Source organism: Eufriesea mexicana, unplaced genomic scaffold (genome assembly GCF_001483705.2).
Source record: "Eufriesea mexicana isolate 0111107269 unplaced genomic scaffold, ASM148370v2 scaffold474474824, whole genome shotgun sequence".
Classification (NCBI taxonomy): domain Eukaryota; kingdom Metazoa; phylum Arthropoda; class Insecta; order Hymenoptera; family Apidae; genus Eufriesea; species Eufriesea mexicana.
The window spans coordinates 635,725-663,108 of record NW_016907886.1 but is presented as its reverse complement, the minus strand read 5'-3'; the positions used below and the strand labels follow the sequence as shown (position 1 = coordinate 663,108).

At 44.6% G+C, this 27,384-nt stretch overlaps 1 long non-coding RNA gene across 1 annotated transcript in view; it reads right to left on the bottom strand.

Moving 5' to 3' along the window:
• The window catches only part of LOC108554883 (uncharacterized), a 167,606-nt gene that overhangs the window by 98,231 nt on the left and 41,991 nt on the right, over window positions 1–27,384 (bottom strand). Inside the window, exon 3 of the long non-coding RNA XR_001890726.1 lies at window positions 4,512–4,549. This is a non-coding gene — a long non-coding RNA (uncharacterized LOC108554883). The remainder of the gene's footprint in view (window positions 1–4,511; window positions 4,550–27,384) is intronic.

Genomic DNA, 27,384 nt, shown 5'->3' with positions numbered 1-27,384 from the left:
TCTTTCCTTTCTCTTCGTCTCGCCCTCGACTCCCTCCTTCTCTGACCCTATCGCGGTCCCCTCTACCGGTGGCCCATAAGGCAAGGCAAAATAAAATAAAACTCCTGTCAAGGGAGTCCCCTTTTCCTCGCATGCACGCGCAGCTGCTCAGGTAGCACGAGCTACTTCCACATTAGAGGACGGAACTGCCGTGTGGGGTGCCGCGCGGCGTGCCCCATTAAAATTCCGTCTGGCCAGACGCCCGGCTGCTCCCTCGCGTGCTGCGTGCAACAAGGGGGCACGGGAAAGAAAGAGATTATTAAGGTGACGAACTTTCGATCGATTTGTTCGGCCACTGGGATGCGTCCCTCCTATGGTTTGTGCAGCGGTGAACGAGGGGAGAGACGATGTAATATTTCATTTTGAAGGAACGACATGGATCGTCGGGAAACTATCCCTGGAGATCATGGAAGAATATTCTCAATGCATAGGATATATAAATATCCTACAATTTCTGACGCTTTTAGGAACCTGAAAGACTCGAGATCTTCCATAGATATGTACGAAAGACGAATACGAACGTCTTGCCCGACGTCTTCTGAGAATTAGACCAAGGAAATGAGAAAGAACATTGACAGCAAATTGGTATCGAAGGCACGACGTGAACCCGATTCTGAGAATCGGTGGGAACAACACATAACGCTAAAATGGGCAAAGGTCCAGTGCCGTATATCGACAAATAGAGCCAGCCTCTTGCTCTATTAACGCCGGTACAAAGGAATCGGGGATATTAAGGCAAGCTTCCTGTCCAAGACCCCCAGTGGCCGTTTTCAGTGGCCAAGAAAGGGATCCGAGCTAATTATAACGGGGTCCCATAAAAATGTACAAAGGCGCGAAAACGAGCGCAAAGTGAGGCGGTTCATTGTCAGGCGGCGGTGCAAAGTGAGCAGAGCCTCTTAAACCGCGCCAAAGTGGCCAGTAACGAGGAAGACTCGGTTTTTAACGCCTAGACTGAAAGAGAGGAACTGCAGGCCGATTTGTCGTCGCTCGTAAATCCGTCCTGCTAATTCTCAGCACGAGACATCCGGTGTTCGGTGGTAAGGCGTTGCGGGGGCGGTTCGTGTGGTAAACATAATGTCCTGACCGTAAAACCTTTTGTCTGCGTGGTGTACCTTCGCTCGCCACCACGGATTGAACGCGTGCCTGGTCTGTCTTTGCCTAGCGTTACACCTGGAAACTTTGCCAAATCGGGTTCGGATCCTCTACCCGAACTTGGGGTCTCTTTCATCCGGAAGCGTCTCCAAATTCGTTCCTTTCTTCTTTTATGCGTTTCTCAATTGCCACGAGAAGATTCCACGAAAAGCGTCGTCCTGTCTATCCCAATCCTATTTTCCCTATTTTCATTAACCCTTTCGTTACGTCGTGGGTGTCGCGCGCGCAGTCTTTAGCATTTGGGCCCAAGTCTTTTGAACAAGGAAGAAAAAGAAAAACTGCAATAATGCTTGCAATACTTTGCGAAAAGAGCTAAACAGAACGGGAGCACTTGCCTTAATTTTTGACACAATTCTTGCGACCTATGACTATACATCCGTCGCGTGTAGACGACGTTTCGTGGTCGGTGACTATAGTCATCTGTACTAGCGAAGGGGTTAATTTCCCGACTCGACGTGATCTCGGGAACGTAATTATAATTGCTATTCGATCACGTAATGGAATGAGAGTTGAACAAGGAACAGTGACAAAGTAGATTGATATTCCCTATTGCTATTCCATACCATTTCACTCTACCCCAACTAAAATTACTAGTTCCTTTGCATCTGGACCAAGTGGTCATCGAGAAACTGACGAAGCTACGCAGTGTCTATCAAAGATCCGATCCAATCTTTCGACTGTCTCCGATACCATCATCGTCCGCGGAACATCTGCCACAGCTACTCTAGGAACGTATCCAGACACCGTTTCTCGCCTGCCAAAACTCCGTTACACCCACGACTGGAGGGTAGCACGCGTGACTGTCAAAACTGAAGACGGAATCATGAGGACGCAACGGGTCGTGGACTAAAGTGGCCTAGATAAAGGAGGGACGAAACGGAATCAAACGGTGCTCTGTATCTTTTCTTCCACCCTCGCGGGCCTTCCAATTCTTCGGCTGTTCGCGACAGATTGGCCGGCCCTCTCCACCGTATCCGGCCCCAATTTCCAGCTCCTCTCTAACGGGAGCTTAACAGCATCAAAAACGAACCGCATCGGAAGCGTTCACGATCGAGCGGCACAACTGTATCGTCTTTTTCCCGTGCCGTGCACAATGACTTTGGAACATATGTCGAACGACGGAGTTTCTCTCGGCCGCATCAAGATACGTTATTAACGCGTGCCGGGGGAGGGAAGCGGCTCGTTCTCGTGTAGAAAACTCGGTAGCGGGTAGAGCGCGAAAGTTGGATCGGGGGAGAAGAAGACGCACAGACAGACAGGATGGAGAGAGAAATAGAGAGAGAGAGAGAGAGTGAGGCAGAGACGAGTAAAGAGCGAAGGAAAATCCATTTTCATGTCGAGACCGACTCGAGCGCCTAGACACGTGGGTGGAGAAAGCAGAAGGACGAGAAAGGTGGGGTAGGTCGAGCCATCTGGTTCTTTTCCTACACACGACCACCTTGAGGGCCTTTTAAATCCACCAGAGACATGCACCTTGAGACCTGTTTGGGCCAAGGACCCTCGAACGCTTGGCCCTTTAAAGATCGACCCTGAAACGAAGACACCGAGACTGTACCCTTACCCCTGGCTCGCCTTAACAACCTCAAGGGTAACCGCACCATTCAGTGGTCCGGCTCTCTTCAATTTTTTAATACGCGTACACGTTCTTCTGTTCCCTCGATTTGGATCGTGTTTCCCGAAAGGAGATCTCGCTGTTTGATTTGTATCGGGTTTAATGGACTCGGTGGACCCTACCTTTTTTCTCAGCTTCCGACTCAACGGGTGTACGCGTCCGTGGCTAGACTTTTTTCTCAGAGTCACGATCAACCAGGGATAGGAACCAGGACAGTCGTCACGAGGATCACGGCGACGAATCTGTCACGGAACGGGCGAATAGTACGCGTTTGGTAATCCCGAACGACGAAATCTCTGTGACGAGACGTACCGGCGAAGCGACGCATGTAAAACGTGCTATTAAATAAGTCATCACCGCAGAGATCCGTCCAGCCAGCATCCCAGCCCGGTATCCCGACGTCTCGGAAGCAAACCAGATTCACCTCACGGATGCACACAATCGCGCGCCTATTAACATTTTACAGAGCCAGAGAGCAGGGAGACAGAGGAAGAAAGAACGGAGAGCGTGCATGGGCTGTTTACCGTGAAGATCAACGTATCGCGGACGGCTCAACCGACAAAGCCAAATTAATTTGCAAATCGTTCTCGATGCGGGATCGTCGAAGGGATCCTCGGTCTGCTCCCTAATCGATATACCGAGTGTTCATCGTCGTAAGTCCCGGCCTGTATCGACGAGCCAGGCACGCGAACACAGCCACCCACAGCCAAGTTCGTGGAGCAGAGGTCGAGACGCGAGACGGAAACGGAGGAACGAATACACGTATGCGTAATCTTCGAGTGGATATCGGGATGGATGAAAAAAATTGCAACTTCAGATGCTGCTACGGCAAGCATTTCTGACCCGTATCTCGCGCAATCCTCGTTGCCCCTTCCCACCTCGCGTACCCTGCTACTTTTGTCTTCTTACACAGCCGGCTCACCCCGATCTCTGTCACGGGACTCGGCTACGTGCAAGGGTGCATCTCGCGGACCTGGTTACCACGCTCGTAGGCACATATGCACTTTTGTCTACGCGACGCGTGTGCGCCGACTTGCCAGCGCGAGCAAGAGAGAAGAAGCCAGTCAGCCAGCCAGCCAGCCAGCCAGCCAGCCAGCCAGCCAGCGGAGGAGGTAGATCTCTCTACGAGGAGAGAAGACCAGATAGTGGGGACGCTGAGAGAGGGTGAGGACGATCCGCTGGGGATGGGCTGACAGTGAGACTTTTATTAGGGAAGGAATCAGCAAGCATGATTATGTACCTTAGAGCGTCTCCACCTCCGTTTACCAGTTCCGCCCTCCTCCTCACCCCGCCTTCGCCACCCACCCTCCCCGCACGTCCAACCACCCTTCTTCCTACTTCGTCTCCGTCACCGCGCTATCGCCACTGACATTGCACGACGACGACGACGACGACGAGACTACGACGACCGACTACGAAGCTGCCACCCCGTCGCAGCTGCATTGTCAACCCCTTCCCTCCGTCAACCCGCTGCTCCCTGCACTCGCGTATATGCACGCATTGGCGTAGAACGCTCAGGAATCGACTGCGGGGGCTAGACAGGCGATTACTCGGCTACGCGAACATACTCCTCGGCTCTCGTTGCATCTCGTGTCCGAGATAAGTCGCGTTTCGCGGTGCCTCTTCGTCTTCGAGGCTCGCTCGAGGGTTATTACGAGGGAAGGGGTCGAAAGGGGTGTAAATAGCTGGAGTATTTATCGGTACTTACGATGAACGTTGCCGTGGCGATTTGAAAGATGCTGTCCCCTGGAACAGAAGAAAGCTTCGATTAGTATAACGTAACGGATCGTCTTCGTTTGTACGGGCGGGGGGGTTGAAATTTTCGAGGAATATTTTCTAAAATTGCTAAAATTCGGATCTTAACGATCGATTGGAGATGATTTTGGAGATACGAAGGGGAGGAGAATCTTGGTTCGATTCCTCGGCTCGACGGGGAGGAAAATTAATTATCGCGCTGCCCGGGCAGACCCCGAAGAATCGAGTGCCGTTCGAATCCCTCGCAGTGTTACCGAATTCGTCGTCCGGAGATGAAAACGCAGAGAACAGAGCCGTCCTCCACGAAATTTGCATCTCTGCCTCGCCAATGCCGCCCAAGGCGATATTGTCGTCACAATGAAACCACCCACCCCCCGAAGCTCGCCATCCCACCTCTCCGATACACACTCCGACACAGCGATGTCATGTGCGGGTGTCGCACTCGAACTTTCGCCTCGAACCAGATGCGCGAAACTTCGCGAATTCTGATCACGCATACATCACGGCAACGGATAACAAAAAAAAAAATTTTATCAGCTTTTTTCTATTTTTTTTTCTCCCCCCCCCCTCGCTTCATCTCTCTCTCCCTCGTTCGCCCTTTTTATTTTTTTGTTTCTTTCCGCGTTCTCTTTTTCTATTTTTTTTTCCTTTCCTTTCTTTTTTTTTTTTTTTTTTTTTTTGTTTCAGTTTTTTCGAGTTGTCCCTCCGGACACGGTAAAATCCTTTTGAAACAACCGTGCCGCGCCGAGCCGAAACTTGCGCCGGAGAAAATTTAGATGCAGATGACCGGCCTCGTCGCTCGAAACTTTTTAATTTCGAATTCACGTTCCGTCCGACGGATTTAGTTTTCGATAGGTATTACCGGCCCGAAATAGTTGCGCTGCCTTTCCGCTAATTTACATCGCACTGCAGCTGCCGGCCGACGCGCCAGTCGCCGTGTCTCGAAGTTTCCGTTTTTGGCGATTAAATTGCCACTTTGGCGGAAAAGCAAGGGTGACGCGGGTAGACGCGCTTTTGTGCCGCGACACAATGGGCGGAGATGGGTCGAGTGGAATGCGTTAAATTCCGACGAATGGTAATTATGTTTACGTTTCTTCCAGTAATTCGTTCAGTCTCGCTTCCCATTCCAAGCGGACCTTGTCATCGTTTGTTCCGAATTTTCTGTTTCTTGGGATATTGACGTTTACTGCATAGCTGCTCCGAATTTAATTAATTTTATTTTTAAACGCAGACAAATAATAATTGGGAAAGATGGAGTGACTTTTATAGAAATATTAGAGATTTGAAATTTATTTTTCGAAACGAGAATAGCCATAATCTCGAGTCGATCTTGGTAACTCTGTTTCATAATTGCGAACACAGATGTCGCGATTAGTTCGGATTCCAGGTTTGCACGATTTGAAAAATTGTTGCACGCGAATGATCGCAAAGTACTATTTGGTAATTCGAATTTTATATTTGTAGCTATTATTAATCAAGCTTTAATTTATTTACAACGGGAACCGTGTGCCGTTACACACGGACTTGCACGATACGATCACCGTGACTTCGATAATCGATAATCGTTCTTCGCAAACATCGCCTAAATTTCATTTAGGACAGATAAAAAAGAAATGTAATTTAGATTATTATAGAAGCGAATTGACTGTTTCCAATTCTTTTTAAACCATCTGCTTCGTTAACGACGTTTTATGTTTTATATCGCCTTTGTTGTACCGTCGTGTTCGATTCATGAAATGGAAAAACGGAATATAAAAACGTAATCGATCCTGTTTTCACCTTTCCGCGATCCATTTTATCGTACGCGAGTTTGATACGCGAGTTGGGAAAAAAGGTACGCCGAGAGCGCGAGGATTTAGGACTTAGTTGCCGTTAAGGAGGATGAAAGATATTTAATTGACGCGAATTTTGAGAGGAATAATTTTTCTACCTGGACTTTGGACGTCCCGATCTAGTTGGCCAAAAAGAATAACGCACTCGAATGACGGAACGTATGAAGTATGCATTTACATATGCATGTCAGACAATGGAGAACAAGGCAGAAATATTTGAAGATACACACGTGTCGATTCGAAATTTACACACGTGCATGTCACGTTCAAATGAAAGGAAGACACATCAAACAGCTCTTTGGAAAGAGGAAATAACGTTTCGTATCTGGCTATAGTCATTTATCGATGCCACAATAGCGATAATCTTTGACTGTGATGCAACGTTTTTCCTCAAATTTCTTTCATTCCACGAGATACACATAATCCTATACCCGCTCAAAAATTGCTCAAATTAAACACAAAATTACTACTTTAAATATAAAAAAAAGAAAAGATGGATTTTAGAATCTGCATTGTCATAAATTATTCAAAGTTTCGGATAATTCCAATTCTATTCCACGGTTACTTCAGAAAAGACTACAGAATAATATGTAGCAAATTCGTATTGCATAAAATGCAAGAACAGTACAACCAAATGAAACATCCATCTCCTCGATCACCTTATCCCAAATACATAAACCAACCCCTACTCGTGGAAGTCCCAAAAGTCACCGAGAGTTTATACATTTATCACAAGATATGTGCAATCATATATTCACCCAAAAATTGTTCAAATTAAATACAAAATTACTAATTTAAATAATAATAAAAGATAAGGTGGATTTTGGAATCTGGATTATCATTAACTGTTCAAAGTTTCAGGTAATTCCAATTATGTTCTATGGTTTCTTCTTCAGAAAAGACTATAGAATACGATACTATGCAGCAAATTCGTATTGCATAAAATGCAAGAATAGTACAACAAAATGAAACATCCATCTCCTCGATCAACTTATCCCAAATACATAAACCAACCCGTACTCGTGGAGGTCCCAAAAATCGTCGAGAGCCTATACGCAGCTTCCTCCTTGCTCTCCCATCTCCTTTACCTTCAACTCTGGACAAGCACTCCTGTATATCATCAATTTCCCGCGGAACAGCGAAATTTCGCGAATCAGAGCGCGCCTTTCCACCCCCTATTCAACTTGGCCCGGCGAAGGATGCATCGAGGCAGCGCGAGGGTTAGGAAGGAAGAAGGACGAGACTAAGGAGGTCATAGGTGTGAGGCATAGTTCGACGCCAGTATCTGAGACAGTTTCGGCGGCAAGACTTAACAAATAGGCAAAGTTTTGTCCCGAGGACACCGGGACCGGCGGATTCTCCGGCGCTGCCACGACATCCTCTCTCCTCTTTGTTCCCAAGTTTATGATGTATTAGATGTTCCCCCGTTCGTTCTGCCGCGTTCCTTTCCTCCGTTCCCGCGCCTTTCGGCTGACCAATTTATACAGGTCCGACGCGAAACTTCCATCCAAGCGAATTAACGACGCTCCTGGCCGCGATACGCAACGATTTAGAGCTATCCAGGGGGATGTTTGACGCGATCGAAGGAGCGAGCTTGGGTCATTACAGCGTTACCCAGCAATTTCCCATCATCGAGATAGAGTGTATCCGATTTTTCTTTTCTAACCCTTCCAAGACCGAATTGGAAATTATCTAATATTCTTTATCATGGGGGTGGAGTGAACGGTACTTAATTTTTAACGGGACCGAAATTTGCAAAATGATTGATATTTTAAAAATACGAATACACAGAGATTTACATAGAATCCGTGTTAACTCTTTGGGGCACGCTGGGATTAAAAGTGACCCACCTTTTCGATGCACCGTAATGCATGGTGGGACAATTTTAGTCCCACCTCGAAATATTGCAATAAGTTCGTGTGCATACGTTTATATTTCGCCTTATTTACGTAAAGCAGTTGGTAACACCTTCGACAAATGTTATAAATGTATTCGCTTGTGTTAACAACATTTAATATGGAACGGTGGGACTATTTGAGTCACACCCTATAACAACAAATTTGATTCAATTATTATTGTATTTTTATGTTTTTACATTACGTGATTCCTTTATTAGTAAAAATATACCAATTTTGTTTGATTTAAAATGCAATAAAATTTTTATGCAACATGGGTCCATTTTATTATGTGAAATCCTGTTATGGTCATCGAGGGGTTAATTCATAGTAATTCTTTCTCACTCCAGCGATCGAATTGTAGATGACATAGTACCTATACCTGTCGACTGTTTCGAGATTTTTAGGATACATATGTGGAACTGGTTTCATGGGTGAGAGATGGTGAAGTATGGGTAGAAATAACGTGTGAGTGTTGACATGCGGCGAAAAGATATTTGTTTCACGTGCGAGGGGACAATCTTATGGTTGCAACATTCGGTGATTTAAATGAGTCAGTCCCAGAAAGAGAGAGAAAGCGGGACAGTACATATTATGAGCAATTATAATTATTAACTACATATGTCTATCTTTTAATTAAAACTAGATTTACGAACTGAGCCAATATGATTACTATATATGTATATAAATATTAAATATTATTCTTTAAAAACATATGTTGGTTTTTAGTTACATAATGAAATATATGTAAATTTAATAATTGATTCCTCTCCCCCACAGACCCCTTCATTTCATGTTTGCGGAAAATGTATTGTAAACGCAGAATTTATACGTAAAAAATGTTTTCAATGAATTTTTTAATAATAATTCTTTCATTTAAATTGATTTGCAACTATTTTCTTTGCAAAAAACTTCAATTTTCTTGTAAAAATAGGTATATAATCAACATCCTTAATCCAGTATTAATAATAATAGCATTATAGTATTTCATAATAGTAGGATTTTAATTTCACCATGAAAGTTACAATGGAGGAAAAACTATAATAAATGGTCTCGCAAAAAATTTTATTTGCATGCTCTGAGATTACAGGCTTGTCAAACGATTCGATACGTAAATATTTTTATTAAAAAACTCCTTTGATTTTTATTTCGTCGATGTTTACTCTGGGATTACAGCATTACACCGAGCTACGAGAGCCGATTCGCGTGTGGATTTTTATTAAATTAATATTGCCCTGTATCCGTGAATGCGTATGGTCTTGGACAGGCAAGAACTGAAGGAGAGTTAAAAGTAGAGTTGACTCGGAGTAGCGAAATATAGTTTAACAATAGCTCCCCTGCTATAGGGTGTATAACGCGGAGTGTAATATGAATGAATTTCTCGCGTGAACTGTGTGCTTTGACATAAGTTTCCAACTCGTACCTATTCCATACGATTAACTTAGATTTTTTTATCGATTTCGATGCTAAAATAGAAAGCGAGCAAAGTAACATGCATAATACTTCGCGAACTAATGCACATCTTGCTCGCGATATTTCCTTCTTGAGCACAATTAATATACCACCGATCTTCCTTTTCTAAAAATCAATCGCATCTAAGTCCACCTACGACACACGCGATTCTATTTTTATTTCGAGCTCTTTTATGTACAATCGAGAATTTCCATCTAAAAATTAGCGAAACTGTAGAAAAAGTAATCGTAAATCGGTTATATCTATCGATCGTACATAATTATATATCAGGGTGTCTTGGAATTTTCCCCATAAAAGTGTGGGAATGATAAAAATTGTGGGAACAAGTATGGGAATAAACGCTTTGTTTAACGATATTTCAATTTTTGTTCTATCAATTATAGATATAGTCTTAGCTTCTGAGATATTAGTAAAATTATAGGGATATTTGGTATAGTATGGGGATATTCAGAGATGAACTTATGAAAGGTTCAATGGGAATTCATAACGTGTTGCGTGTGGAATTTAGAATCGAAAATTTCAAGGCGGCCATTAGGTCATGGAAAGCTTAGTATTAAAGTCAGTGATTAGTATCTAATAATTCAAGCGACTAACTTCTACAAATTCCTTTTTCTTATTTCTAATTACAAATTTATGACATGTTAATCCTGTTGAGGGTTTTTGAAAATTTTTATATTAGGTATTCATGGATTCTCTTCTAATTTATTATTATTACTACGTGATTTTTATTACGTGAACGTTGTTAGCGTTCAAGACAGTAAAATGCAGCCCTGAAAAGCGATATTGTACTCCTGGTGTGAATACAAGTAATAATAAAACCCAACAGACACTCGTGAAACTAGAATCCCATACGTGAAACGAAAAATGAAGAAGAAAATAAAGAATGGCAAGTTTAGTATTAATCGGCTCCAATGACCATTTCTAAAATTCTGACATAAAAATTCGCATTCATTATTATCGCTTTGGTCACCTGACCACGTAATTTTTCTCCTAATATACATATAATTAATTCTTCCACAATTCCTCTTATTCCATCCCTTTTAAAATTCCTCCGGATACCATCTTTCGTTCTTCATCATTTGATCAATTGTGATAGGTACAGTGCTAAATAGTCCAATCGCCAAATTTGAAAAAGCGACACCATACACCTAGAAGTAATGACAAAACCCAACAGACACCCGTGAAACTAGAATCCCATACACGAAACGAAAAATAAAGAAGAAAATAAAGAATGACAAGTTCAGTATAAACACTAAACCTACCCCAGTTCAAATGACCATTTCTAAACTTCAGACATAAAAATTCGCATTCATTGTTATGGTTTTATACCTTGGTCACCTGACCACGTAATTTTTCTCCTAATACACATATAATTAACACTAGGTTTACGGACTTTATCTGTATACCAATTTCTACATATTTGACACCTGTTGTGTCAAACTGACAACGCTGTCAAATTGACAGACAAAGGAAACCACGTGACCTTTTTTTAACGAAAACAATTACAATATTAACAGTCTTAATATAAATTAACTAAATCTGTTACCATCGTATAATTGGACCCATCCGTCAAATTGACGGGTTCCGTAAATCTAGTGTTAATTAATTAATTATTCCATCCCTTTTAAAATTCCCCCGGATACCATCTTTTCTCCTCCATTATCTAATTAATCGTGGTAAGAGCGGGTGGTAAATATTCGAATCGCGAAACTCGAAGACGCGATACCGTATACCTAGCATGAACCCGAGTAATAACAAAACCCAACAGACACCCGTGAAACTGGAATCTCATACGCGAAAGGCAAAACAGAAAACAAAAAAAAAAAAAAGAATTTCCTTGGAAGCGAAGAGAGGAACGAAGCCTGGTTGGCTGGCGTGGAATCGACATCAAAAGTTTCGTATCCTCGTGGAACGCGCGTTTCGCCGTGGCCGGGGCTACGCAGACGCGTCTGCTGCCCCCAGGATTAATAAACTTTGTCGCGTCTCGGCTTACCCCGTTGGCGTAACTCCGTACGTGGAAAATCAATACCCGATACACATACGTATCCTTGCAGAGGTCCGCTTCTCTACTTGCCGCCGCGCTATCTCCCTTTTATCACGATCGTATCTGCCGGTATTGGCGCGCGCGTGGGAACACGGGCACGTCCGTCTGCTCAGACGGTAGAGACGACGACGACCGGGCGAAGCGTTTACAAACACAAGTAGGTCGTCGTAACGCGCTGTGCCGTAACGCCCACGCCGTTCTTGCACCCTGCACCCTCCTGCGCTCGGGCCACGTCCACTCGCTTCTCTTCCGGGGGTGACAGATGGCCCGGTAGACAAAGAACTTGGCCGACTGCCTTTCGTGGCGTTGCGTAACTCGATAAAACCACCGCCCAAAGTCGATTCCGTCCTTCGGCGTGCCTCGTGGCCCTAGCGTCGTATCGGAAGGGACGATGGGGTTGAAAATCAAATAGCGTTCGTCTCGATGGGAAACCTCGATCGTTGTCAAGATTGAAATCTCTCTCTGTCCTTGCTCCTCTGTTGACCGTCGCTCTTATCTTTCTTCGCCTGGTCGTCGATCAGAGGCTCCCCTCGCGAGGACCAAGCGGCATCGAGCACGATCCAAGGGTGCTTCCACTGTGTTCCACGCCGATTAGACGATTAGGAGGACTCCCTTCCGCGAAACCTCGTTAAGACACCCGCTATTGGATGCGGAATTAGCCGCGGGGATTACGCCCGTTACGCTGTTTTCCCGTCGCATTTGCGTTTTCTTTTATTTTTTCTTTTTGGGGTTGAGGGAATGTGTTTTGGGAGATTGGGACGTCCAGGGAGGGGAGGTGAAACGTTTCTAAATACGATGCAACCACGATTCGCGCGTGTGCGTTCGAACCGCGAGTTCACGAGAGCTCCCCGGTCGGTAGTTTGTCTCCTGTTTACAGAGTTCGAGTTACACTTTCGTAAATACGTGATTTACATTTAACTGCGTTCCGAATGGACTTATAGCCGGAATTGCAGTTTTATGGGCGGTGTAACGGTGGCTGGAAAAATCGATGTAATTTCGCAGCGAGTGGTCGGATTTCGACTGCTGTCTTATGACAGCTGTAAATTTGTGGGGACAAGAAACGGAAGTTGGCTCTTGGTAGATTCCAGTACCCTTTTCGGGCATTGCAAGTTTCGGAAATTAATTAAGGGAACGTGGAAAATCGTTTACAAAATTGCTACGGTAATACTCGTTAGGGATACAAATTCTTTACACATATGACAGCAAACACGAGTGTCAATTATCCAAAATACGTTAGCAATTATTCTGTTTCCAATATCGTAAATAAATTTATAACCAAGTAAAATTTATCTCTCTCATCTCCTGACAGGAGTATTTTGTGGATACCTAATCCCTAATCCTAATAAAAACAAAATAACTAAAATATAGACTCATGTCAAACTTCATTAAACAAGTGTCATTATTTAGTGTCAATATTTCTATTATTATTCCGTGACCAAGGAAACGAAGCAACCAAGATAAACCACCAAACATAGTCTTCACTGTTTAGTCTAGAATCTCTATCTCTTTCATTCCCAAAATAATTATCTCCCATGTGCACTAACCTAATCAATCGCTCCCTGTCAAACATCGTCAAATACAGTTTCGTTATAATCCAAATCTGCAAAATTCCTAAATAAATTTCCTTTCTTTGATAACCAGAAAGACTATCATTCCTCCGAGATTTTCAATAATATCGCACTTACTATACCATCATTCGAACCAAAGTAATGAAACCGAGGCATCGATTACTCTGCTCGAAACACGATCAGACCCAAGTTCCGTTATTCGTTGGGAAATATTTCGTAATAAAACTAGTTCCTTTGATATCCAGAAAAATGACTTTTTCTCGATCACGCCGTGGGTGGAAAACAGCGATATCGCGATGCCACTTTCACCCCCCTGTTCGTAGCAGAACGAATAACATTCGAAAATCCCGGGGGCGAGACCGGCGCGAGAGGGCGGCGACCGTGGAAGCCAATAACTCCGTGGGACGATAAATTCTCGCGATGTCCAGTTTCGATTCGAATGACGCGACGGGAGATTACAATTCTGCGTCTTGCGATTCGCGTTGCTGCAGCAACACGCGTGAACGGCACCACGCACACGCGCGCACAGGAAGGGGCGTCATGTCGATGGCTGACACAATGGCCACGTGGCAGAATCTAATCATCTCGCGAGTCTCAGGGTGAGCTCGTATTCTTTCCTCCTTCTCCGCCTCGCTCCTTTTAAGTTCCGTCATTCAGCGTGCTAACTCGCTGGAAATTCGTTAATCCCTGGCACGCCATGGGATCCGCCTGTTTTCGCCGGACTCCAAACGGTATTTGCGTAAACGCCTGGGTGAATGAGCGTGTTTGAACGATTTGCAATTCCGTCCCCATAATTTCCGCGATAATATTCCGCCGGTGCTTGGCACGCTCGCTGTTTTCAAACTGTGAATGAACAGCTCGACACGGTTTGCTTTGGATTCCGACTAAAGCCCCATTCGAGTGCTCTGCATTATTTTCAAACGCTTGGCACCCCCTTCCAAGTGTCATTTTCTTATATCATCTTCGTGCAAGTATCGAGTTTAAGAAATTGCACTTAATCGCGAGATAGAATTCACTTTTTCCAATCTTTGTTGATTATTTCGAAGAAGAAAATTCCAAATTTTTCAAAGAAGAAAATTCCAGCTAGTTTGAAGTCTAAAAATTGAACGATGCACTAGATGCATTTCTGACAAATTTTATGGAAGCTTGTTTAAAAGACAGAGAAGACGCGAATAAATAAAATAATTATATTAATACACGAAAATAATTTATATTAATTTCATGTAGGAAAATTGGGAATAAAATTCTATGCAATTGGAGTGGAAATATCGTTTAATATTCTAATAAATATAAAATAAGTCCCATCTCGCATCTATATCCACGAAAATATAATATTAAACCCAGATTAATACCTAATCGAAAAATAACCACGAAGAAGAGATAAAACAACTGAAGTAAATTCAAATGATTCTCTGCTTGCCTAATTTATGCAAGAATTTCTCGCCAGACTCTGACACCTAGATACTTTTTACCTGTGAATCTACATTGCAAAGACAAACGCGTGCCGATCGATGTTATATACTTTTAGACACTCTAAAATAATACCTGTCGGCTTTACATTCGTCGACGAAGCATATTCTCGGTGGATTTATCAAATTTAGCCGGCACATCCGGTCCATGATGGGAAAGCAAGCGGGGATCGAGGCTTCGCTTAGACGGGTTGCACTGCTCGTATCCGAAGTCAGTGCTCGATACGTCGTGCGATTGATTTAGCTGGTGTCGTGCGTGCAAGTTGTACATGTGTCTGGAACTATGCTAGAAACACGTGGCCCCTGCCTCAGGAGACGCCCCTTTCATCTAATCGTTGCACCGCTAATGGATTATTTCAATCGAAGAATCGAGGGATCGCTGCCGTCCTTCGCAGAGCTATAATTATGCGCCGCCTATTATTCTGCGTTATTCTACCACCCACGTGATCCAAGATCCCCTATAATCTCGCGATACCTTCTCTCCTATCTGTTTCCTCGACCACTGGATATAAGATCAAAAATACTCCATAAATTAATTATTTTCTGTGCCTGTCTTGATATTTATTCCCGAGTAAGTGTTTTAAAATAAACTTGAGAAATTTATATTTGGAGGTTGTGGGAAATCCAAAACTCTGTAATTCCATCTTCATTTTGTTTTCCTCTTTATTCACCCGAAATAAAATAAAAAATATTCCATAAATTAATTATTTTCCACATTTATATTGTCCTAGTATTTATTCTCGAGTGGGTGCTTTAAATTAAATTTGAGAAATTAATATTTCGAGATTGTGAGGAATCCAAAACTCCATAATCCCATTTTCATTTTGTTTTCCTCTTTATTCACCCGAAATAAAATAAAAAATATTCCATAAATTAATTATTTTTCACATCTCCATTGTCCTGGTATTTATTGTCGAGTGGATGTTTTAAAGAAAATTTGAGAAATTTATATTTGGAGGTTGTGAGGAATCCAAAACTCTGTAATTCCACCCTCGTTTTGTTTTCCTCTTTATTCACACGAAATAAAATACTCCATAAATTAATTATTTTTCGCATCTCTATTGTCCTGGTATTTATTGTCGAGTGGATGTTATGAAGAAAATTTGAGTAATTTATATTAGGGGTTGTGAGAAATTCAAGCCTCTATAATTCCACCTTCATTTTTCTTCCTATTTATTCACTCGAAATAAAATCAAGAATTGTCCATGAATTAATTATTTTCTGCATCTCCATTGTCCTAGTATTTATTCTCGAGTGTTTTCAAGTAAATTTGAGAAATTTATATTGGAGGTGGAAGAAATCAAAGGCTCTATCACCGGAAATAAAATCAAAAATATTCCACGGAATTAATTGTTTCCGTATTTACTACGTTATTTCGACATCTGTTCTCCAAGGAGAAGTTTCGGAGAGAGATGGAGAAATTTGTGGGAATGGTTTCCACTCTATCGAGGTTCAATCGCGGAAAAGAAGAGACGAAAACGAAGGCAGGGGTAAACAGGATAGATCCAGCTGTTACGCCAAGTATCCTGGAACGGGACAGCGAGTTCCTTACAGGAAGGATGAAGCAACAAGTGGCTTCTTAGCTCGAGCAATCTTAGGTCGCTGTTCAACAAGTGTTTTCCGAATGGATGCGTGTCCTGGGAATCTTTCGCAGGAAGTTCTGAGGGAGCTAAAGACCACATGCCATGAAATATTCGAGAATTGTTCTATTCCCTATGAAACAATTTCCTTTTCATATTTCCTCCACTACCTAACCTCCTGTGTTTGCATGCTTACATTACCTCAATTTTAATTGCACCATAAGATAATTTAATATACGAGTATCTCATTCGGGAACTCTGTTATGTCCATAAATCAAAGATTAAAAATTTATTTTAAACATAAAAAGAGCTTCAACGATAAATTCTTAAGAAAATTTGAAAGACCGAGTTAACTGATCTTTTGTAGATATAATTTATCAACTTTTTGTACTTGGAGGACGACTCTCAGTCGCTATTTTATTCAATGCCATAATTTGAAGAACAAACGAGGAACAATAGTCGTATTAAAACTAACTACACCTGATATATTAAAATGAAACAATTATTATAGAATTTTCTGTGTTTGTTTCACCATGAAAAATAAAGAAGATGAAGAACCAAATACTGAGAAACTAGCCTTCCAATTTCTGCTTTGCGAATTTTTAATTATGCTCTTTTTAATCCCAATCGAATGCTACTTCGTATATCTTTATATGTAAATTAAAAAATATTTTCGACCCCGTCATATATCTTGGATTAGCACGACGCAAGATGAAAATTACCTTTTTGAAAAATGTCAGGTATGTATATAAATATTTACTATTTCTAGTTTCTATTTCTTATTTTTCGTGTTCAAGTTTTATAAGAAACAATATCTTATAATCGTTCATCGTTCAGTACGAGTAAGGAGAGCAGCAAGGTTAATAAGATTTTTATTATAATTTCGAAGCTATCTCGCCGATGTAATTTTGTCACGCTTTGTTTCCATGCCAGAAGCGTTATATTTATAAATTTTCATTGCATCCGTCCTGGTAACTGCAGAGAGGCACAGACGGGGAAAAAAGCGGAGATAATATCCGCGCGACAGCGGCCACCAAGAATAACATTTCTTTATCACGAAATCCAATATGCGTCATTTCTGATAACTATTTCACCCGGTTGCCGCGCGATTCCCGGTCCGACCGGCTCGTGGAAAATAATCAAGTCGAAACTCTCGAAGAACAATACCCAACTGCACGAATTTCCATCGCTCGGACTCCTTCCGCTTCCACGTCAAAACCCGGCAACGAACAAACAAACAAACAAATCGAACGGGGTGGGGAAAAAGGAGGAAAAAGGAAGGAAGGAAGGAAGAAAGGAAGAAAAGGAAAACAGAAAGCGGAGGAAAAAGTAAAAAGAAAGAAAGACGAGGGAAAAGAAGGAGGTAACTTTCCGGCGTATCAAAGTTTCCCCGTATTAACACGGAACAAAGCGCTCCTAATCCTGGAGAAAGCGGGGTGAAAAAAGGAGAAACGCGACGTGGGAAGGGGCTCGTCGGTTTCGCGTGCCGTCTCTAAATAATAAAATAAAAACCTCGACCCTCTAGATCCTTGGCCCACGCTCAATCCCGACAGCAACAAGTTGATATCTTGTTCCCTCGAGGGCGTCCCGGGGGTAGGAGGACTCGAGCGACGGTAGAAGGAGGTATCGTCGTAAGAAAACGCTTTTCCTTTCCTTTCTATCCCGAGTACCCTCGGCTGATCGTCTCCTCTCGCCGACGGATTCCTTATCCGTACCCTCTGGCCCGGAAAATCTTCGAGGGAAGTTCCTCGTCCGTGAAGGGGCTAAGAAAACTGGCCGAGACGGGGTAGGATGGGCTTCCTTGGGGCTCAGGAAGCGACTAAGATGTAAAGGGACGGTGTTTCCTTAGGGGTGGCCGCCGCGAAGACGATTCAACCTCTCAGCGTCTTGTAACCTGTTGGAGCTACCCTCTTGGAGCGGGATAAAGTGCCTTCTTATTGAACGACGCGGGTGGCTAGCACTTTGAGCCAGTCCACGACGGGATTGCAGACGCTTGTTTACCGTCACGAAATTACGCGGTAATACTGGATTTGGGGTAAACGTCGGTTTATTTGCTTAGGCCACGGGATAGAGAGGTCACCGAGTTGATGGCTTATTTACCTCGTAGCTTTAAAGGCATCTTCTGGATTTACGGTGTTTATTACGGAAGGAATTTTATGACCATTTGTCGTCTAATATTTTGATCAAAGGGTGGACAAAATCAAGAAGTAGTTACTTAACACTTTGGCCTGCAACCACGTGTGAGACTCGTGGTCAGATTTTCGGGCCAAGATTGGTTATCACGAGCCTGGCACGTGGTACATCGGTTGGGCCAAAATTGACTATCACGGGCCTGGCTTGTGGTACGTCGGCCGGGCCAAATGTAAACAACACGTGTTTGGCTCGTGGTTTGTCGATGTACCCCACATAAATCGTGTACGATTGGAACAACTTAAGACATATTTGCTGAGCCGTGGAATGGCTCGAAGAAGAATTCGCCAGTTCTGTTTACGTTTTGGGACCACGCTGTTGAATCTTAAATCGTAGGGTAAGGGGTTAGTTGATTTATACAATAAACACTAAATATGGATATAAATCAAGATGATCGTCCTAATTGTGAAAGAAAATAATAAATAAGATAGTCCTCATCGTGTTTGTTATCGAGGTAGGCGTTTTACGGATTATTGGTGTTTTTCGAATCGACCCTAGAGATTGCGTTAGTTCGTCTATTTACTTATCTTCGTTGAAATCAGCTGGGGCTCACTGTTCTGAGAACTGGTGAGGATCACCACGCCTACCATCGGGGCACTACTGTAATTAATTTCCTTCAAAATTGCTACTATACGAGGTATAAAAGAGAACAAAAATTCATTCATTTTGGCATAACTAATCGCAACGTAATTCGGGCGAGGCACGTAACATAGTCTTCGCCTTCCCCATAAAGTCCGTTGAAAGAAACGTCAAAGTAAAATACGCTTTGCTCGCTGCGCTATTTTCTATGGGACGTTTACCGGTTTATTGTCCATGCTAATGGCTAACAAGCCGAGAAAGCGAGAAGGGAGTGTTAATTAACAGGCTGCTTCCCGTAGGCTAAGAAAGTCGGGTGAGAAGCCAGGGGGTGAGCGTTTCTTAGGGGTAGCTGACTGTAAGAAAAACCGAACGGCCGATGTCTTGTAACCTGTTGAAGCAACCCCTCAAGAGATAAAGTGCTTTCTTGGCGCGATGAAGAAGGGGCTGAAGTTTAGTGGGGCTGCTCGCCAGGAATCTTGAGATACTTGGGATAAAATCTATAGAGCGACATAGATAGCACGGCGGGTGAGAAGGCGCGAAAAGGAAGGGAAGATAGCCGAGATCTTTCCGGGCGGAAAGACGCGACACGGCGAATCCCTAAAGCGAGAGAGACAGAAGGAGAGTCAGAGCAGCCGAGAGCTCTTTGAAGAAGTGACACCTTTGTTTTCCCAGAGGGCGCTCGAACGTGGCGTGAAGGGTTAGTAGTCTCGAGGAAAATTGGCGTTACGAGGAAATTACGTGGAAACGAAGATAAAACCCTTCGTCATTGCCGAGCTCCTGCCTACACCGTGTCACCTACTGCACGCATGACATCTGTACGGATGATTATTCCCGTGTCTCACTCGTTTAACCCGAAAAATATACGACTGTTACCGACACTCGACGTTCTATTAACATGCCAACGATATAGACGGGCTCTTCGGCAATCGTTCAAATCAGAATGTTAATTAATTTGCTCCAACAGAGGGGACTATATAGGGATCCTGTTCGAGCAAAAAAATCTAACAAATGGGAGAGAAAACTTTATTTGGATGGCGTCACCCTGTATCGGGATCCATCTTTGCTTTGAGGAAAATTGATAAGCTGGTTGGCTTCTCGAAGCTAGGTTAAATGACGCGATGGGCTGGTGTCATAGAGCCTATAAAACCTTGGCAGGTCACCGAATGCAACATGCATCACAGGAAAACTCGGGTCTCCGCTTACACCAATCCGAAATTGAGAATAAAATCAAGAGTAAAAGTTCTTATTGAGATTTATTAATCCAATTTTATCACGCAAACTTGATGGTCTTCTCCAAAAGGAGAGGAAGGGAAAGACAAAGTAATTATGCAACTACAATTTTGAAGCGATTTGTTCTCCGACTAATTAATTTCCGATATCCAGATTTTTATAACGACATCGAATAAAAAATCCTTACGAGAAAACCTGCCCTCCAAGTTCGATATAAATTCCCCCACCCGGCCTGTGATCGAGCAACCAACACAGCCGAGGCAATTTGCAACTCTTCGATCACGTGCGCAAGCCGCTGCAGCAACCCTAACATGGTTAACCACGATCTTTCTAATCGAATTAGTTCAAATAAAAAAATCACGTGCCCGTATCCAAATACCTCGAGCCTCCTTTGTCCTCCAGCCAATCCATTTTTCCTCGCTTCGCCCGGCACCAAATTCTTCGTCCACCTCAATTGTCTCGTTGATTGACAAAGAATTATCCCGACAAAGGGGCTCGCTCCACAATCGACTCTATCTCACCCTATTTCCTCGAATCTGTCAAAAGAATCTACGCCCGCGTACACGGCATCTCCAGTCGATTAACAGGATTGATCGCAGGCCGGGTCTCTCAGCTGGCGCTTCCGGATCCTATCGCTCTTCCACCTTCCCCCACTCTGCCGGCACGCGAGGACCCAGGATCGTCGAAAATGGCGCGTGACTCTGGGCCAGACCGCTGCTCTTTCCACCGCCGTCCCGTCCATTGTGCCCCGCTCGCGTCCAAGTCTCGAGATAAATATTTAACAAGCTCTACCTACGTCCCGCGCTGTTACGTCAATATCCCGTAACGCATCCGGACGCATCCTTCCGGCCAGGAGGACGCCCACCAGGCGGCGGGGACGCACTCGATCAACGGCGAGGCAGGTCTGCGGCCCGATCGCGTCACGAGAATAGAACGGGGCCGCGGTTCGTCGAAAAGGAGCACGGATCCTTTCGGATATATTCAAAATATGCAGAGCAACGGCGCGCCGCTCGGGCGCACAGCGACAAAAGGTGCGCCAGCCGCGGAGATAAAGGCAGGCCCCCGTTTCGTTTGGTGCATGCCAACCGGACGGACGGCGAGGGGGTTGGTCGGGGAGTAAGCAGTAAGAAAAGTGGAGGAGATCGTCGATTCTGTTTGCCCACAGAACGCCGTAAACACGAGACGACCGGCATTATGCAGTCAGAGTAGACCGAGAGACAGACCAACAGCCACCTACTACAAGCAGATGATGAACCTTTTTCGGGGATTTTTCGACAGGGATTAGCGACAGGCGGACATTGCACGAGAGGTGGAACGGGGGCTACCGGCACGCGAAGATGCGCCCTGAGCCCGCAGTAATTCGAGATCACGCTGTTCTTTCTCAGCTGCTATTCGGCAGATGTCGAGATTGCTCGGTCGCGGAGACAATAACGCGAGGATAATGGATTTAAGTCGAGGACTCGGGGTGTCTTCGGGCAATTCGCGGGTTGGGTTCCGATCATCCGATGGGGAAGGGATCTTTTAGTTGTCATTGTTTGCTCTCACGGCTGACTGTACCGTTCACTAGAACGATTCCGACGAATTCTAGTCTCCTGCCCGAGCGTGTGGTTATAACGAGCGTTAGGTTGGACCGCTTTAAAATTAAATTTCTTTCTTCACTGGACCATGCATGCACGTTTATGGTGATCCCGAGAACATCCTTTCGTAAAATCTCGATCGTCGTTGCAAATAGGAAATCGATAAAATAAGCAGACACGAGATCAACCCCTTGTTCTACGATTTAACGCGTTGACTGTCATTATGGTCATCAGGGCCCGGCGCTTGTCTCCTCAGTGGTGCCATGGTGATACTAATTTTTAAAATTTCTTAAATTATTTATATCTAACCAATTTTTGAATATTTGAAAAACGTGAATAAATAGAGAACTTTGAATAGAAGACATTAATAATGTGTACGTTCCTGGGACCATGAAATTTCCATTATTCTTGGAATACAATGACGAATTATCAAATGATACGACACAAAGAAAGAGAAAATGGCGCAAATTATTAATGTTAAATTAATGTGTAGTGTTATGGAATTAATTTTCAAAAAATGGTGACCACTATGGCGCTGGTCACTGATGACCACCATAGCAGTCAACGTGTTAAGACATAAAAGAGTTCACAAAACATCCATAATGACGTCTTTGCAATTACGAGATTGCATTGCGAGGTAATCGAGAGTCAGACACGAGTGAATGAAATGTCATAAAGCGCAAAGATTGGAATGCGAGCCACGTGTGGGGGAATGGGTCGAAGTTATCGTTCACGAGAGAGAAACGGGAGGCACTCGATCGTTCCTTAAACGCAATCCACGTGGCGATTGGAACGAAAGATTCATCGCTTTCCCGATACCATTTATAATCTTCCGTTATTGATTCATTAAGAACGAGCCAAAGGAGCATTCGCCTGAAATTGTCAACCACCAGTTGATACGATCTCGGCTCCGCGAGTCCCGTATATCCTATACCTTCAATTAAGAAAGAGTAAATATTAGCTCGCCGTTGAAACAATCGTAACGTACGATTTAGCGGCCGGGTCGTAAATAACGATCAACTTCCATCTTCCCGATGGCGCTATTGCGTTCTCAATTACAGCCATAGTCTCCAGCCGAGTCTCGAAACGGACGCGATCGCTATAGGAGAATAAACACGGACAAATAGTTGCCGCGATACTATTCATAATTCAAGTAGAAACAATGGCAGAGGTAATCTCGAGTGCGCGATCGATAGCGTACCTGCCGCGCCACCGTTTCGAGCCGATCTTTTACATTCTATCCCGATAAATCCTCCTTTGTCCGACCTCGAAATAAGCACCGATAAATATTAACAACGAAGAACGGTTTGCAGCGTCAACTGCGAAAAAAGAAAGGAACAGGTCCGTGCCTATAAGAATCGCGTGGAACGACAATGAAACGGAAGGAGACCCCCGCCGCCACCCCCGGGCCGCGATAGCGGTCGAAGATCAACGAACCGGGGAGCGGAAGAGAGATCTAGTCCCGGGGTTCCGTCCCAGTAACGCCGTCGGGATGAATTTTCAATATGCCAGCGATCCTTTCGAAAATCGACGAGTCGGTTTCGTCGTGCACCAGACCAGCCCAGCCAACCAGTCAGCCAGCCAGCCAGCCAGCCAGCCAGCCCGGAGAACGAGATTACTGAAAACGCATATATGCCCCGTATGAAAGGAAGCTCGCCGGGGAACGGGGCCGCGGTTGTTCCGCGGAACGCACAATCGCAGGATAAACCGAAGATATAATGGCACGTATGACGCGGTAAAACTTCTGTGCCACTTCAGTTAACTTCTGAGGGAAGGCGGAACAAACAATCGCGGAATTAAAGTCACGGCGATCCCGCGGCTGCTTCACCGAGCTGCCGCACCGAGCGAACCTGTTACGAGATAGAGTCAAAGGATCTCGTCTGCTGCGCGAATGTTTGAGTATATATATATATATATATAAAGATAGATAGATATGACAATATATACGCGTGTATATATAGGTATATACGCGATATCGAGTCGCGACGCACCCTCGCGGTGGTCTCCCTCCTTTTCTCTCTCGCTATTTACCATCGAAGAGCCGGAGAGTTAAGAGAAAGAGGAAAGAGAAGGTGGATGAAGAAGAAGCGGCACGAAGACGCGGGGGTGCGCGAGGAAAGGCTGAGATAGAGGGAGAGAGGGAGAGACGTCGGACCACCCTCTTCTACCTTCGGCTCTTTTCTCGAGCGCTCGTTTTTTCCCCTTTGTCCCGAAGCACGGAAATTAAGAGACTTCTCCCGGTAGTCCAACCCCTTCGAAGGATCCGCGTACGTACGCGCACAACGGCAGTCCGCGCGCACACTCGCACGCGTCGGCCGATCGCGGCTCTATCCACGGGACCATGCGTGTGCAGACGCACAACAGGGACGCGAGTCATTGTCCGCGGACACCTGTGGACTTACGTGCTATGTACGATGTAGCCACTTACTTCAGAGACCCGGGAAAAAAAGCACTCTCTTGCGCTTTTCTCCGCTTTTCACACCGGGCGAACTAAGCACCCTAGCCCTATGTCTACAAGACTCGTCCTCTGTCCCTCTTCGGCGCCGGTGCTCGCCTATCGGCCCGTCTCTCTCGCTCTGCCGTAGCTACGCTCGGGGTTCTTAGCTCTCTCTAGCGCCTCGTGCTCCGTTTCTCACCCCCACCGTCTCCGTCACGGCACCCGGGGGTGAGAGAGTCGTTCAGGGTGTTAAATCGCCTCCTCGGCTCCGCCGCTTCGCGCGCCCGTTGCTTTGTAAACCGCCTCACCCTCTTCAGGATAAGATAATGCAAAGTGCAACGACGGCCGCGCGCTCAGGCTGCCTTACGTCACACGCCAGACACCCGTGTCGTCGCCTCTCTCTTCTCTCTTTCTATGCGCTTGCCTGTTTTTTCACCGTTGCCACGCCGCTTCCTTTAATTAAAAAAGTTATTATCTTGCAAGAAAGAGGAGCACCCGAGCCGCGTGTTTATTCTTCTCCGTGTTTGCTGACCGTGCCGGGGCTCGCGGACCGAGAACGCAAGGCCGAGACCAGACGCTCGAGAACCGAGAGTCGTTCTACAGAGCAGGCGAACAATCGCTATATTATATCAGCGCAATTATTAATTAGCGAGATTCCTTTTCCGGCTGATGGACGATCGCGTGCAGCTTCTTCAGCGAGCATCGTTGAGGGACTAGTTTCTTTTCGACTCGAGCACCCTTTGTAATTTTCCTACTCCTCGCTGTCTCTGCTAACTTTCAGGGCTAGGTCCACCAAGCGTAACTCACGATAACGATTAACTCCCTGAATAGCCGTAGAAAACAATAAGTTCGTTCGCACAAAATCTATACTTCTTATGACATGTATACCTCGGCGCAAATCACCACGAGTCAGACTCGTGGTATTCGCTTATGGCACAAATTCCTCACCACGAGTCTCACTCGTGGTATTCGCTTATGGCACAAATTCCTCGTCACGAGTCTCACTCGTGGTTGTAGATCATAGGGTTAACACGTTGACTGCTATAGTGGTCATTGTCGAAAGACAACGTTATACATTGTCACTTCTGTCCTAAGTGTAAGTTCAGTTCTTGACGAAAGTCAATCTAGGATGTAAGGTATCAATAAATAGTTTATAAAATCGAAATTCCGAGAACGAATGTTTATATAAATATTCGGTAGGAATTGGGGGTGTAGGCAAACCGCGTCACGTACCCTCTTGACACTCAGGAGTCTGTCAGTCTCTGAAGAGAAGCACTCAAGGATACATATACCTTTCTTGAGTAATAAAAGACTTCAATAGAGAATATATATATCGTAGTTATTTTACTATTAGAACCCATAATCCCAATTAACGAGTTAACCACTTGCGCTGGAAAGACGTGTCACGCACGTCGTAATGCTTTTGTCACAGAATCGCCAACGACGTGGTATACACGTCGTTAGGCAATTGTTACAAAATCACTAGACCTTTCTTGCACACGCGTTTGTGAATTTCTTGGAACCACAAGTGGTTAACGTTCTTGAAGAAATAATGGCGGCTAAATGAGTACGCGTCGATTTTGTTTATAATAATCTATGTGGACTTCCGATATTTCAAGGGATCTAAAATTGCCGAGAATCTGTGTAATTTATAGGAAAGAAGAACAGGATTCTTGATTTATGGTGGGCGTTGATTGGTCGTTAGACGCTTTACGCTTAAATCGGCTACCCCAGTCAAATTCTCGGAAGTCATCCGCCCGGATAATCGTCCGGCATAATCCCAGAGTGCGGACGCTAAAGCGGGCATTACTTGGATTACGTCGCGTATTACTTAAATTGGCGCCACTACTTAGAATCAGGCTCTTGCGTCTCGTAAGGGTAACCTCGCCACCCCGAGTAAACCGCACGGGTTATTGCAAGGGGAGTAACTACCATCTGCCCTCCACTACTCGCAACTTCGTACACCTGGATGCATTGGCGCCATTCCAGGATTTTAGTGCTCGTAACACCGGCTTTGGCGATGCGTTTGCTCGGAATTACCGAAAAGTGCAGTGATTGGAAGATCGCGTGGACTCTGTGACCGTGATCTCTCGTATTTTCCCAAGCTAATTATCCCCGGGAAAATTTTACCTCTGTCAAAGTTCGTTCTTCGAATATCGAGCAACGAACGTGTCTACGTTGATAATATTTTATTAAATCCTTTCCATCGAAAACTATAAATTACATTTCGACCTCGGAAACAGTGGAAATCTCCGCTCTCGGTGGAATAGAATTATTACCGGACCTAGTACATCGGGCTATATTCGAAACGCGACTAAAAATAATATTCGGCAAATTCTCGTATTCGATTCTCTAAAACGGGAAAGAGGGAAAAAGCAAGATTCGCTGATTCGATTAAACGGAACAAACGCTGGCCGAGCGCCACTAGCGATTACTTACGGTTCCACGCGGGAAAGACGACCAGCGAGCAGATTCGGCGATTAAACAGTCGACAAAAAGAATATCGATCTCTGCCGAAAGAAACGAACGAAACTCCCCTGTCGCTCTGCCGCCCTCTCCCCGATGGACACCAAAAAACCCGGCTGGTGAAACAAAACGCAAAACCCTCTCGACGGAACAAAAACACGATTGTCCGTGGCGAAGTATCCTCCGATCATCAGCAAGTGTATTTGATTAAATGCAAAAAGCCATTGCTTAATTACCCGTAATATCCGCGGCAACGAGTATCATGGACCGTCGAGTCCGCACGGTTTGAGAGACGCGATGAGTAGCGAAAAAAATTTCATGCACACCTGAGCGCGCGTGTGCGAGCGTAAATTTGTACAGGCTCGGACACTCGCGCACACACGCACCTCTCTATCGTATTGTACGTAACGTCGACAGAGAGAGCTACAGAGAGGGAGAGAGAGAGAGAGAGAGAGAGAGAGAGAGAAATGGAGCGATAGACAAAGC